This window comes from Marmota flaviventris, chromosome 5 (genome assembly GCF_047511675.1).
Source record: "Marmota flaviventris isolate mMarFla1 chromosome 5, mMarFla1.hap1, whole genome shotgun sequence".
NCBI classification, from domain to species: domain Eukaryota; kingdom Metazoa; phylum Chordata; class Mammalia; order Rodentia; family Sciuridae; genus Marmota; species Marmota flaviventris.
In genome coordinates this window covers 31,047,118-31,059,663 of record NC_092502.1, presented here as the reverse complement: position 1 = coordinate 31,059,663, position 12,546 = coordinate 31,047,118, and the positions used below count along the sequence as shown (strand labels likewise).

At 43.6% G+C, this 12,546-nt stretch overlaps 1 long non-coding RNA gene across 2 annotated transcripts in view; it reads right to left on the bottom strand.

Annotated features, from left to right (window-relative positions):
* Positions 1-3,079: 3,079 nt before the first annotated feature.
* Positions 3,080-12,546, bottom strand: part of LOC114103833 (uncharacterized) — a 33,898-nt gene continuing 24,431 nt past the window's right edge. For both annotated transcript variants that reach the window (XR_011707555.1, XR_011707556.1), the window contains one exon: positions 3,080-4,081. This is a non-coding gene — a long non-coding RNA (uncharacterized lncRNA). The remainder of the gene's footprint in view (positions 4,082-12,546) is intronic.

Sequence of the window (12,546 nt, the reverse complement as noted above, 5' to 3'; positions counted from 1 at the left end):
TAAGCAATTCAGTGAGACCCTGTCTCTAAATACAAAATAGGACTCAACAATGGTTGAGTGCCCCTGAATTCAATCTCCAGTTCCAAATAAATAAATAAAACTTACTTGTTGAAATTTTTCAAAATAAAAAATTGGAGCTGGCACATGCCTATAATCCCAGCAGCTTGGGAGGGTGAGTTAGAAAGACTGTTAGTTGAAAGCCAGCCTCAGAAACTTAGGGAGGCTCTCAGTAACTTAGTGAGACCCTGTCTCAAAATAAAATATAAAAAAGGTCTATGGAGGGCTGGGGTTGTGGCTCAGTGGTAGAGCCACAACCTAGCATGTGTGAGGCACTGGGTTTGATTTTCAGCACTGCATATCAATAAATAAAATAAAGGTCCATTGATAATTAAAAAAATATTTTTAAAAAAGAAAAAAAGCCAGGGGGGGTGGCTGGGGATGTGGCTCAGTGGTTAAGCACCCCTGGGTTCAATTCCCAACACCAAATATAAAAATAAAACAAAAAGTTGGGGATTGGAGCATAGCACTTGTATAGTAAACACTAGGCCTTGGGTTCCAGCCCCAATACCAAAAAAAGAAAAACGAAAAAAAAAAAAAAAAAAAGAGAGAGAGAGAGAGAGAGAGAGAGAATGGGGATAAAGGATGCTGGAAGGATGGAAGGAAGCACAAGGAATCTGTCTCCCGCATCTAGACAACAACTGCATTGGCAGAATCCCTCTGCCAGAGTTTTGAAACTCTAGATTCTTTTGAAGGCTTCCAACTCCCAGGGGGAAGTTCAGATGGCCAGATGTGGCTAATTTTGGTCAATTTTAGCTCTTAATCCAGAAGCAGTTCCCTGTTCCTCATCCCTGTGATGCTCAGCCATGCAGGTGTTCCTGTGGAGCCAGGGTGGGCAAAAAGGACCCTGTCTGGCAAATCCTGGGGATCTGTGCTCTGATTGCTGCTGCTGATCACAGAAGGGTAGACAAAGAGAGTAGCCACTGCCATTTGCTCACCATTATTGAAGCTACCTACCCCTCTGCTAAAGTGACTTCCAAGGGAATTAAAATGTCAGGGCCTTTTGTCCCCCCTTTATTTTCCTCTTTTTCCCCGTTTGAGACCAGACAGTGAAGACTAGAATGTTCAAAAGTAACTGTGTATGTGGGGTAATTCGATTCATTATGCATGACCAGGGAAAGACACAGGCTCAGAAAAGATCTGAGAAGACCTTAATGTTATATGTCAGCCTGATTGCTGGCCCAGAAACAGCCTATTAGAATAAAAAGAAAACAAAAACCTAAGACAGGAGGATCCCTTGAGCTCAGGAGTTTGGGGTCAGCCCAGGCTGACCCCATTTCTTTAAGAATTTTTTTTTAACTAAGAAAAAAAATGAAAAAAAAAAAAAAAACAGAAGAAAAGAAAAAAAATGAAATCAGAAAACAGCAAACTGTGAGGAAGGAGGGGAGTATTTTTCCAGATTTTCCACATTATTAGGAAAAAAAAAATCTAGTTTTTGACAATAAAATCACAAGGCATACAAAAAAATAGTAAAGTATGGTGAGCCCTAAAGAAAAGGTAAACCAACAGAAACTGGCCCTGAAAGAGACCTGATGGCAGATTTACTAAACAAGGGCTTTATTTATTTATTAAAATTCTTTATTTCTGCATTACTAGGAATTGGACCCAGAGGTGCCATACCACTGAACTATGCCCACAGCCCTTTATTTTAAGATAGGATCTTGCTAAGTTGCCCAGCTGGCCTCGAACTTGCAAACCTTCTGCCTCAGTCTCCAAAGTACAAAGTTGGGATTATAGGCATGTGCCACCATGCCTGGATATACAACTGTCTTAAATATGCTTAAAGAACTACAGGAGCTGGGTGCAGTGGTGCATGCTTATAATCCTAGTGACTTGGGAGGCTGAGGCAGGAGGATCACAAGTTCAAAGCCAGCCTCAGCAACTTAGCAAGGTACTAAGCAACTTAATGAAAATCTGTCTTAAAATAAAATATAAAAAGAGCTGAGGATGTGGCTCAGTGGTTAATGCCCCTGGGTTCAATCCCTGGTAACAACAACAACAAAAAAAAAGAATAAAGGAGGGGCTGGGGTTGTGGCTCAAGCGGTAGCGCGCTCGCCTGGCATGCGTGCCGCCCGGGTTCGATCCTCAGCACCACATACCAACAAAGATGCTGTGTCTGCCAAAAACTAAAAAAAATAAATAAATATTAAAAAAGAAAAAATTAAAAAAAAAAAGAATAAAGGAGAAGTGAAGTACAGTGGTACAACCTTATAATCCCAGTGACTTGAAAGCTAAGGCAGGAGACCAGCCTCAGTGATTTAGAGGGCCCTAAGCAACTTAGTGAGACCCTGTCACAAGATTAAAAAAAAAGGTTTGGGAATGTGGTTCAGTGGTAAAGCGCCCCTGGGAAGAAGGAGGAACTAAAGGAGAAAGTTAAGAAAATTATATACAAACAAAATGGAGATATCAAAAAAGGAAAACAAAAAAATTCCAGAATTGAAAAGTACACTAACTGAAATGAAAACTGCCAGAAAAGATTTCAAAGAATTCAAAGGAACATTTAAATTAGCAGGGGAAAGAATATATGAATTTGAATAGTTTGAATACAAACTATTGTGTATGAGGAACAGAAAGAAAAACAATTGAAGAAAAGTGAACAGATTCTAAGGAATCTAGGGACACCATCAAACAGATCACCATATATATCTCAGGAATCCCAGAAGTAACAATCCTATAGGTTGTTTTCCCAACATAATAAAAGAAGTCTAGCTTTTCTAGCTCATGTAGCTTCAACCTTTCAAGCAAGACCAGCGCAGCAAGTCCCAGTTCTGAAAAAAACTCTCATATCCTTGGGAAACTGACTTACCATACAAAGCCTCTTTTCTTTATCTCAGAGAGAGAACACCAGCACCCTCCTCAAGCAGCAAGATGGTTCATTTGCTTATTTTGCCATATTGGGGATTGAACACAGGTTTGCTCCATGACTGAACTACACCATCAGCCCTTTTTAAAACTTTGTATTTGAATGAATAGCTATAAATATTTCTTAAATATAGAGAGCATCATTTATTGAGGTATTTACTACTAAAAACATTAATCTGGAATTGGCATATTCTTTGTTATAATAAATAGAAAATATTGAACATTTTATAAGATGACATAAGAGTAATGATAAATATTTCATAATATAATTTGATAAGACAGATTTGAAGCCAAGGTTGTGGTCTGCACTTGCAACATCAGCTACTTGGGAAGCTGAGGCAGGAGGATAGCTTGGAGCCCTGTTTAGGAATCTCAAAAAAAAAAAAGAAAAAGAAATAGGTTTAACTCAATTTTTGAATAACACGTAGATTGTGAGAGAAAATGTTATGTATGAATTTCAGCCAATGTGTCTTGAAAACACTGGTGGTCTCAAAGGATAGGCCAGTTCAAGGGCAAAGGACTTGTCATCATTTACCCTCTGCCACTCTTCCGAGGCATGTCTTCCTGCTAAGGACCCATCCTAGATGACTTCTGAGAGCAAGGATAGGATCTACTTCCTAGTGTTTTGTATTAATCATGGTTCTCTAGGGAACAGAACCAACAGATTACATATAATTATAAGATGGGGTGATTTTTTTTTTTGAGACAGTACCTTGCTATGTTGCCCAGACTGGCCTCAAGTGATCCTCCTATCTCAGACTCCTAAGTAGTTGGCACTATAGGTATGTGCCACCATGCTGTGTCTTAGAGGTGGATTTATTAGATTGCTCACATGATCAGAGGCTGAATAGTTCCATAGTGGTCATCTGTAGGCTGGAAAGCTGGGGAAACTAATCCAAGAAAGTGGAAGCCTCAGAATAAGAGGGACCAATGATGCAGTCCCAGTCCACACCTGGAGTCCTGGAACACTCTGGGGAGCCTCTGGTGCAAGCCCGTGTTCAAAGGCTGAAGAATCTGGAGTCTGATGTCCAAGGTGAGAGCAACAGCAGAAAATGCACTTGTTCCAGAAGGGTTGAAGGGCTGGGGCTGTAGCTCAGTGGCAAAGTGCTTGCCTAGCACATTCGAGGCACTGGTTTTGATCCTCAGCTCCATCCATCTACAACTGAAAAAAAAAAAAAAAAAAGAAGAGTTGAGCATGTGAACTCCAGTATTCCAGTGTCCCCCTTCTGTTTTTTCCTGTCTTCTTTCTGTCCCCCGTCCTATTAGATTTTGCCACCGACATTCAGGGCAGGTCTTTCCAAGTTCACTGACCCATACACCAATCATTTCTGAAAACACCCTCATAGACACAACACATCTGGAAGTATATTTTACCAATTTTCCAGCCAACCCTCAATTCAGTGAAGTTAACAACTGAAATTTACCATCATATGGCTGAAATTTTCTACCTGTGCTCTTTGCTTTGCTCCTGGAGGATTCCCTCAAGAGCAATGCATTCTCGATAAAAGGGAAGATGGAAAAGGCATATTCCATCCAGATATATGGGAGATATATTCTCCCATATATCTGCCTTAGGAACTTAACACAGCCAAATCTCCCGACTTTAGAAAAGTGCATGTAAGAGGGGAAAACAAGAAGCCCTATGGAACTCCTGAGTCACCATCACAATGTGAGACCCAAGATGAGTGTCACATGGAGAAGACAGATTATCACCTCAGACGCTGTCCACTGTCTGGGAAGGTCACACCCGTGAGACCCACAGCCGAGGTTTCCACTGACACTCAAGCAAGAGCTTGGAAGCTGTTCCCTCCAGCGGCTCCCCTGTGGCCATCCTCAGCTACCACCTGTGCCACTTGGGTTCCCCTGCCAGCAACAGCTCCTGAGGAAGTGCCAAGTATTCTGGGGGAAACCATCCTCCAGCACCTGGGTCTCCCTGAGGCTGATCTGGGTCATTGGTGGGCCAGCTTCTCTGTCAGGAAGTTCACTCTCCAGTTCATGGTTCAGATGCTGAAACTCCCAAGGCACTCAGAATTTTCCTAGGCCTTCCGCAGCATGCTCACCTATAGCCTGGCTCAGGAAGCTGCAAGGTGGCCATCCCAGAAAAGCCACACCAGGTCCTCATCCTGACCTGAGCAGCCACCACCAGTCCTAGGCTTCCAGAGGCTCTAGGACATGCGTAGGCAGGCTCCAGCAGGTGCATTATTTTATATCAAAAGTGCAAACACCAAAAAGGAAGTCAAAGGAGCCTTATTCTTCACTATCTCAGCTACAGATAGGTTTCCTAATATCCCATAAATGTTTGCCTTACGTCAAGAGGAAAATAGAAACCAGGTGTAGTGGCACATAGCTGGAATCCCAGCTTCTCAGGAAGCAAGGCAGGAGAATTCCACGTTCAAGGCCAAGATCCTGTCTGAAATAAAATTCAAAAAGGACTGGCGACGTTGATGAGTGGTAGAGCATTTGCCTAGCATGTGTAAGGCCCTGGGTTCAATCCCCAGTTATATACACATACAAATGCACGCGCGTGTGCACGCACGCACACACACAGAAAAAAGAAAGACATAAGAAATGTGTGTGTGAGGTGGCAATTCCAAGCAGCCGGTAGCAAAAACAAAACAAAAATTTAGACATTTCATTTGCAAGAACCACAGTTAAGCAGGACTCAAGTTCAAAGGCCACTTAGGGTCAGCATCTTGGTGCAGAGTTGCTGTCACTGAGCTAAAAAAGACAAGACTCTGGACAAGAGTCTTTGGTGGCCCAGATGTGAGATGTGCACACACCATGTGCCAACCCTGGGATTGGCCCAGTACCATCTCTGTTATCTGTTAAAAAATGTCCCTGGGTGAAGGAGGTGGAGGGTCCACAGTGGGTGGACTGGGAGGCTGCCAAGTCATCCCAGAAAGCCACCCAAGTCCCTTTTTCCCAGACAGGATGTTGAGATCTGGCAAAGAAAGGAAAGGGAATGGCCCATAGTAGAGAAACAGATTTGGCAGGTTCTATCCTCCTTCTGCCTAGCCCAGCTGAAATCCCTCTGTACAAACCACAAAGATCCGGCAGGATCAACCACAAGACAGAATCAGACAGATGTGGCCTGCCTTGACCCTTGAGTAGCTTCAGACACTCAAGTCACTGAACTGCTTAACATTCTTCAGCCACAGCCTGGGAATCAGACCTACCTTGCTTGATGATCACACAGTTAACCTAGGAGTCCAGAGAAGAGGGCCTGCCCCCACACATATGGCTTTTTCTGATGTGCAACCCTCCCTAGTCTCCCAGACCTCCCTCTCTTGGTCATGTTGGGACAGCCTCTTCCCATATCTGATTGCACCCTGCTCACCATCCAGAGAGCTACCTTTTTTTTTTGTACTAGGGATTGAACTCGGAGGCACTTGACCACTGAGCCACAAAAGAGCCCCCCTTTTTTGGATTTTATTTAGACACAGGGTCTCACTGAGTTGCTTAGCACCTTGCTTTTTGCTGAGGCTGGCTTTGCACTCATGATCCTCCTGCCTCAGCCTCCCGAGCCGCTGGGATTACAGGTGTGCTCCACTGCACCCGGCCTGAGAATTACCTTTTCATTTATTCCACGTGATGGAGTCATGGCACTATCAGGTTAAGATATCTTTGGAAGATTAAAGGGCAACACCAGGACTCCAACCTTATTCTGTCTGTCTATAGAAACCACAACACCAAATCAGACATGGACTCTATAATTATAGATATCTCCTCCATTAGAACAGGAGGTAGGGGAGCTAGGGGAATAGTTCAGAGGTAGAGTGCTTGCCTAGCATAGTGTGAGGCCTTGGGTTTGGTCCCCAGACCTCCCAAAACAAGCAAATGAAAAAAACACTGGGGAGGAGGATCCAGTTTTTGGTCCTATAACTGTAATTTGTAATGCACATGCTATGAAAAGGTTTGATCTGAGGGTTGAGGGTGTAGCTCAGTGATAAGAATGCTTGCCCAGCTTGTGTGAGCGAGGCCCTGGGTTCAATCCCCGTACAAAAAAAAAAAAAAAAAAAAAGTCTGCTCTGGGGCAAGCATTTTCCTGTAGGGGGTGCTATCCACTCAGTAAACCACAACAGGCTTGGGTGTGAGGTATCAGTGGTTTTCATAGCCCATTTGAGTCCCAAATGCTGAGGTGTTATTTGCTGTGTATCTGCTTATTAAAATGTTTGCTTTGCTATAAGCTGTCTTAGATACCTTAAGCAAGTAACAATTTTCTTTAAAATTATGAAAATACATGCCTCCTACAATGCACACACAACTGTTTCATATTTGTTACACCACCAAATTACGTCTACAAAAAACCTACAATGCAAAGGTCAGGGCTTCTGGGAGGTATCTTTTATTTTATTTGTTAAATATTTATTTTTTAGTTATAGGTGGACACAATATCTTTATTTTATATTTATGTGGTTGAGGATCGAACCCAGTGCCTCACGCATGCTAGGCAAGCGCTCTACCTCTGAGCCACAACCCCAGCCCTGGGCAGGTATCTTTTAGCCTTACAATTGTCCTTTTGGAGCTGAGTGTAGCTCAGTAGCACAGTGCTTCCCTATCATGCCCCAGATTCCAGGTTCAACACACAGAAGCACCCCCCACCAAGTCTCCTTAATGGTGTAAAGGCAGAGAAGTGAATTCAAAATTAGAAGAGACTCCCTTATTTGTGGAGAACATGTTCCAAGAATTCTAGAAGATGCCTGAAAATGTAGATAGTAATGAGCCCTACATATACTGTGTTTTTTTTTCCTATACATACATACCTCTATGATGTGTGAATTAATCCAGGTGTAGATGCACATGCCTGTAATCATCCCAGTGTCTTAAGAGGCTGAGGCAAGAGGATCACAAGTTCAAAGCCAGCCTTGGCAACTGAGGCCATAAGCAATTTAGCAAGACTCTGTCTCAAAATAAAAATGGGGCAAGTGGGGTAGGTTGCTGGGGGTGAGGCTCAGTTGTTTTTGCACCCCTCGTACAAAAAACAAAACAAAACCCATATTGGGCTGTATGTAGGTCAGTGGTAGAGCACTTGCCTAGCATGCTCAAGGTCCTGGGTTAGATCCCCAGCACAGAAAGGAAAAAAAAAAATTCCAAATTATATCAGAAGGTAAACTCAGAGAGTTTCTCTTCTTTTTCCATCTTGTATGTTTCAAGGGAGAAGGGATGTCTCCTGAGACCAGTCCAAGGAATTCCCAGAGGAGAGGATGAACTCTTAATTCAGGACCAGGGGGGTTCTTGGCATATGTGACAGAACAGAATTTCAGCATCAGCCAGCCAAAACCTCAGACAGAGGTTTATTTAGGAAGGTAGATACACATTCAAGGGAAAATGTGGGCTATCTCAAGGGTGAGAAGCCCTGACTTGGGCCAGGGGTCCAGTATTTACAGAAGAGCTGCATCAGGGGCTGGACTGGAGGTGAATCCAGGGTGGAGCTGCACAGTTTCATGCCAGTTTTCCCTACACTTGCGTATTTCCTTCATTTTACAAGGGCATGGGCCAAGGTTTACAACTGTGTTTTCTGCATCTCAATGGGTTGTGGGCATTTCCTTTAAGATTCAGTATTTTTGTCTCTTTATCCTAAATCCCTACATCAGAAGCACCAGGAGCTCTCCTAGGCTCACTTTTCAGGACTCCAACCTGTGCCTCTTGGACAGAGTCTTCAGCCATACAGGTGCTTGTCCAGTATCAGGTGGGGCCATCAGGGCCCCTGGAACATGCCTCTCCCTCTTACAGATGGAAATGGGACCTCAAACTTCTAGCCACCAGGGCAGGATCAGAAGCCAGGCTTTGAGCCCCAGTCCATCCAGAAACTTTGAGGCTTCTCAGGAGTGGGGGGTGCTCACCTTCATCCAGCTACTACTTACAAAGCACCAATTCTCCTAACAACATTGTTTGGAATATTCTTCCCCAAGGAAGACATAGAGGCATGAAAGCTTAAAAGACTTGATGGGTCTGACTCAAAAGTCCTTTTTTTTGTTTGTTTGTTTTCCTTTTTTTCGAAGGGGGTGGGCACCAGGGACTGAACTCAGGGGCACTCAACCACTGAGCCACATCCCCAGCCCTATTTTGTATTTTATTTAGAAACAGGGGCTCACTGAGTTGCTTAAACCCTCGCCATTGAGGAGGCTGGCTTTGAACTTGCCTCTTGCCTCAGCCTCTAGAGCAGCTGGGATCACAGGCTTGCACCACTGAACAGGGCCCCCAAGCGTTTTTAATGCATCTAGTTTATATCTCTGAGAATGTACATGGAACTGGAGAGGGTGTTACGGAACAGACCTGCATTCCTTCTCCATTTTAGCCCTTTAAATTTTAGGCATACGCCTGTTATCCTAGTGACTCAGGAGGCTGAGGCAGGAGAAGCACAAGTTCAAAACCAGCCTGGGCAAAGTAATAAGACCCTGTCTCAAAAAAAAATAAAATAAAGCTGGGCCGAGCCTGGTGCACATGCCTATAATCCCTGTGGCTCTGGGGGCTGATGCAGGAGAATCCCAAGTTCAAGGCCAAATTCAGCAATTTGGTGAGGTCCTAAGCAATTTAGTGAGATCCTATCTCAAAATAAAAAATAAAAAGGACTGTGGATATGACTCAGTGATTAATCACAGGGTTCAATCCCCAATCCCCCCTCAAAAAAAAGTAGTAGAGGCATAAATGGGGTGACGTATCAAGTGCTTGGAATGCTTGGAACAGAACTTAACACACAGGAACCTAACACACAGGGAGTGTGTTAATAATTATTATCATTATAACTACTGATACCCTACTTAGCAGTGAACCTACATGTCGTCTTGTGCTCTCTTTCACATTTTCTAATCATATCTTTCCTAAAAAATGATAAAGCAGAAAGGATCCTGGATGTGGGGACCTTTGAGGCTTATATAACAGTGACCCACTTTATGCTTTGACTATAGCCCTTGCTGCTCTGCCACTGCAACTTATTTTATTTTTTTTTAAATTGTAGTTGGACACAATACCTTTATTTTATTTATTTTTACTTGGTGCTGAGGATCGAACTCAGGGCCTCACAATGCTGGGCAAGCACTCTACCGCTGAGTAGACTCCACTAGATCGCTGGAGTCAAGGGCCAGTGCATCTATCTTTGATTAGACCTAGAATATTCATTCACTGAATATTTAACAGATAATTCTATGCCAGGCATCATACAGCCCTGCAACTTATTTTTAAAATGGACAAGTTTCTTTCTTTTCCTCTCCCCCTGCTCCTACCTAATCTCTCTCCTCCCTAATCTCAGGAGAAACAGGATTAACTTTCTTCTGTATCCTAGGCAGAGTTATCTGTCCCCGAGTACACACCCACCGAAGGAAGGAAGTCATCCAGACTTTGGGGATGTCACCAGAAGATCTCAGAAATGACTGTCTCCCAAATTCACAAATTCACAAGTGAATTATCACAACTCCATCAGAGACCAGGTAGAATGAAGCCTTTGAATCACCTCTTTAAAAGCCCCCTGTTCCTACTAATGGGCAGAATCACAGCCTCTGGGACAGAGGCAAAGCAATAAATGTTCTTTTTCCTTTTTCTCAAAACCGTGTCCTCATTATTGGATTGGCATCAGGGACAAGGACTAAGCTTCTGGCAACACTAGGTCTGAGTTCTTTCTCACCCGTGTTTTATTCTGGTGAAGTCACATAACCTCTATTGGCCTCTGCTTCCACATCTGTAAAATGAAGCTAATGAGTCCCACTTCTCAGGGTTGTGATAAGGATCAGATGAGGCAATGTCTGCAAAAGCTCTAAGTAAACTGGGAAGAGAGGCTTTAAGAAAAAGAATGATGACAGTTATCACGGGAGGAAATTCCAGAGAAGCCACTAGATCACTGGAGTCAAGGGCCAGTGCTTCTGTCTTTGATTAGGCCTAGAATATTCATTCATTGAATGTTCAACAGATAATTCTATGCCAGGCATCACATAGTTACTGCAAAGATGAAGTCCTAACCCTAAAAGTAAAGGTAGTGGAGTATGTTTGTAATGTCTACTTACACTGGTCCCCTTTGGGCTTTGCGCCCAGCCACTTCATTGCAGGTGGACCCTTCTTGCCCTTGCCACGCCCTCAGAATTCCTTCCCTACTCTGTCCACTCCCTCTCCCTGTTGCCTGATTGACCCACCTTCCTGTAACACTTCATTCTCTAATTCATTGATATACATCATAATATCACTTAGTCAGTTATTACCAGGTGTATTCTGGAAACAAAACAGACCCAAATCCCTACCTTCCTGGGTCTTACAGTCTTGTAAAAATATAGGCTTCAGCTGGGAGCAGAGACACATGCCCGAAATCCCAGAGACTATGAGGCTGAGGCAGGAGGATTACAAATTCAAGGCTGGCCTCAACAACTTAGTGACACCCTGTCTCAAAATAAAAAAATAAATAAATAAAAAAGAGCTGGGGAAGTGAGTGAGTCAGTGGTAGAGTGTCCCTGGGTTCAATCTTGGCCTTTATAAAAGTTTGAGTTGGCTCTGCACCCTTTCAGCCCCTTCCCTGTTTTGTCAGAAAGGAAGGTTCCCTTGGGCTCCTGGTGGGTCACCTCCCAACACACTAAGTGCCTTTGGTTGATTTTTCAGTCTGAAAACTCCTCTTCTAAGTTAGAGGCAACAGAAAGTCTTCCCCACTGGAAAATGTAGGGGAGAAAAGGTGGTGTCTTTTCTGTACCCACCTCAAGGTTCATGCTGAGGCCCCCTAAACAGAAGGCAAAGAGAGAATTTGAAATGAAGACCCTATGCCTTCTTATGCTAAGTTTCTAGTGAAGGAGAAAAGTTCTGCAAGTAGCCAGTATATTTCTGAAGAAGAATGCTAAGGAGGAAGGACTGGTCAGTTGTGGAGAAATGTGATTTGAAGGAAGGAGTCAGTTGTGGAGAAATGTGATTGGAAGATAATAGGGTGTGATCTAATGGCAATAAGCTGGGGTCCAGGATTTGTTCAGGTTCTTCTCTGGGTTCCTGTCTCTTCAGAGATATAGGCATTCCTATTTTCCAGGTGTAGGGAGGCCCCTCTGCAATGGGGGTCTTATGATCACAGGAGAAGAGACATCTCTGGAGAAGGGTCCATGGGGTTCCCAGAGGAGAGGGGGAGTTTAATTCAGGACCAGCTGGGTTCTTGGCATATGTGACAGAAAAGAATTTCAGCATGAGCCAGAGAAAGGCATAGACAGAGGTGAGGTTCATTTAGGAAGGTAGATACACATTCAAGGGAGAACGCTGGCTGACTTGGGCTTGGGGTCTAATATTTATAGAAATGCTATTTCAGGGGCTGGACTGGAGGTGGATCCAGGGTGGAGCTGCACAATTTCCCGATGTTTTCCTGCGCTTGAGTATTTCCCTCCTTTTACAAGGGCACAGGCCAAAAAGGGTGCTCAAGATTTACAACTGTGTTTTCTTCATCTCAGTGGCTCGTGGGCATTTCCTTTAAGAGTCAGTATTTCTCTCTCTTGATCCTAAATTCCTATCTCATTATGACCTACTTACAAGGAAAGTCGGAAAATTCTTTGGTGGCTTCTTCGGGGAAAAAGATGGGAGAAAGTCAGAGAAGCCTTCCTGCCTGTGTCCTTTTCTCAAATGCCAAGGAGCCATATTTTGTAACAGTGTGTTCTAAACCCCTGCTGGGAGTCTACA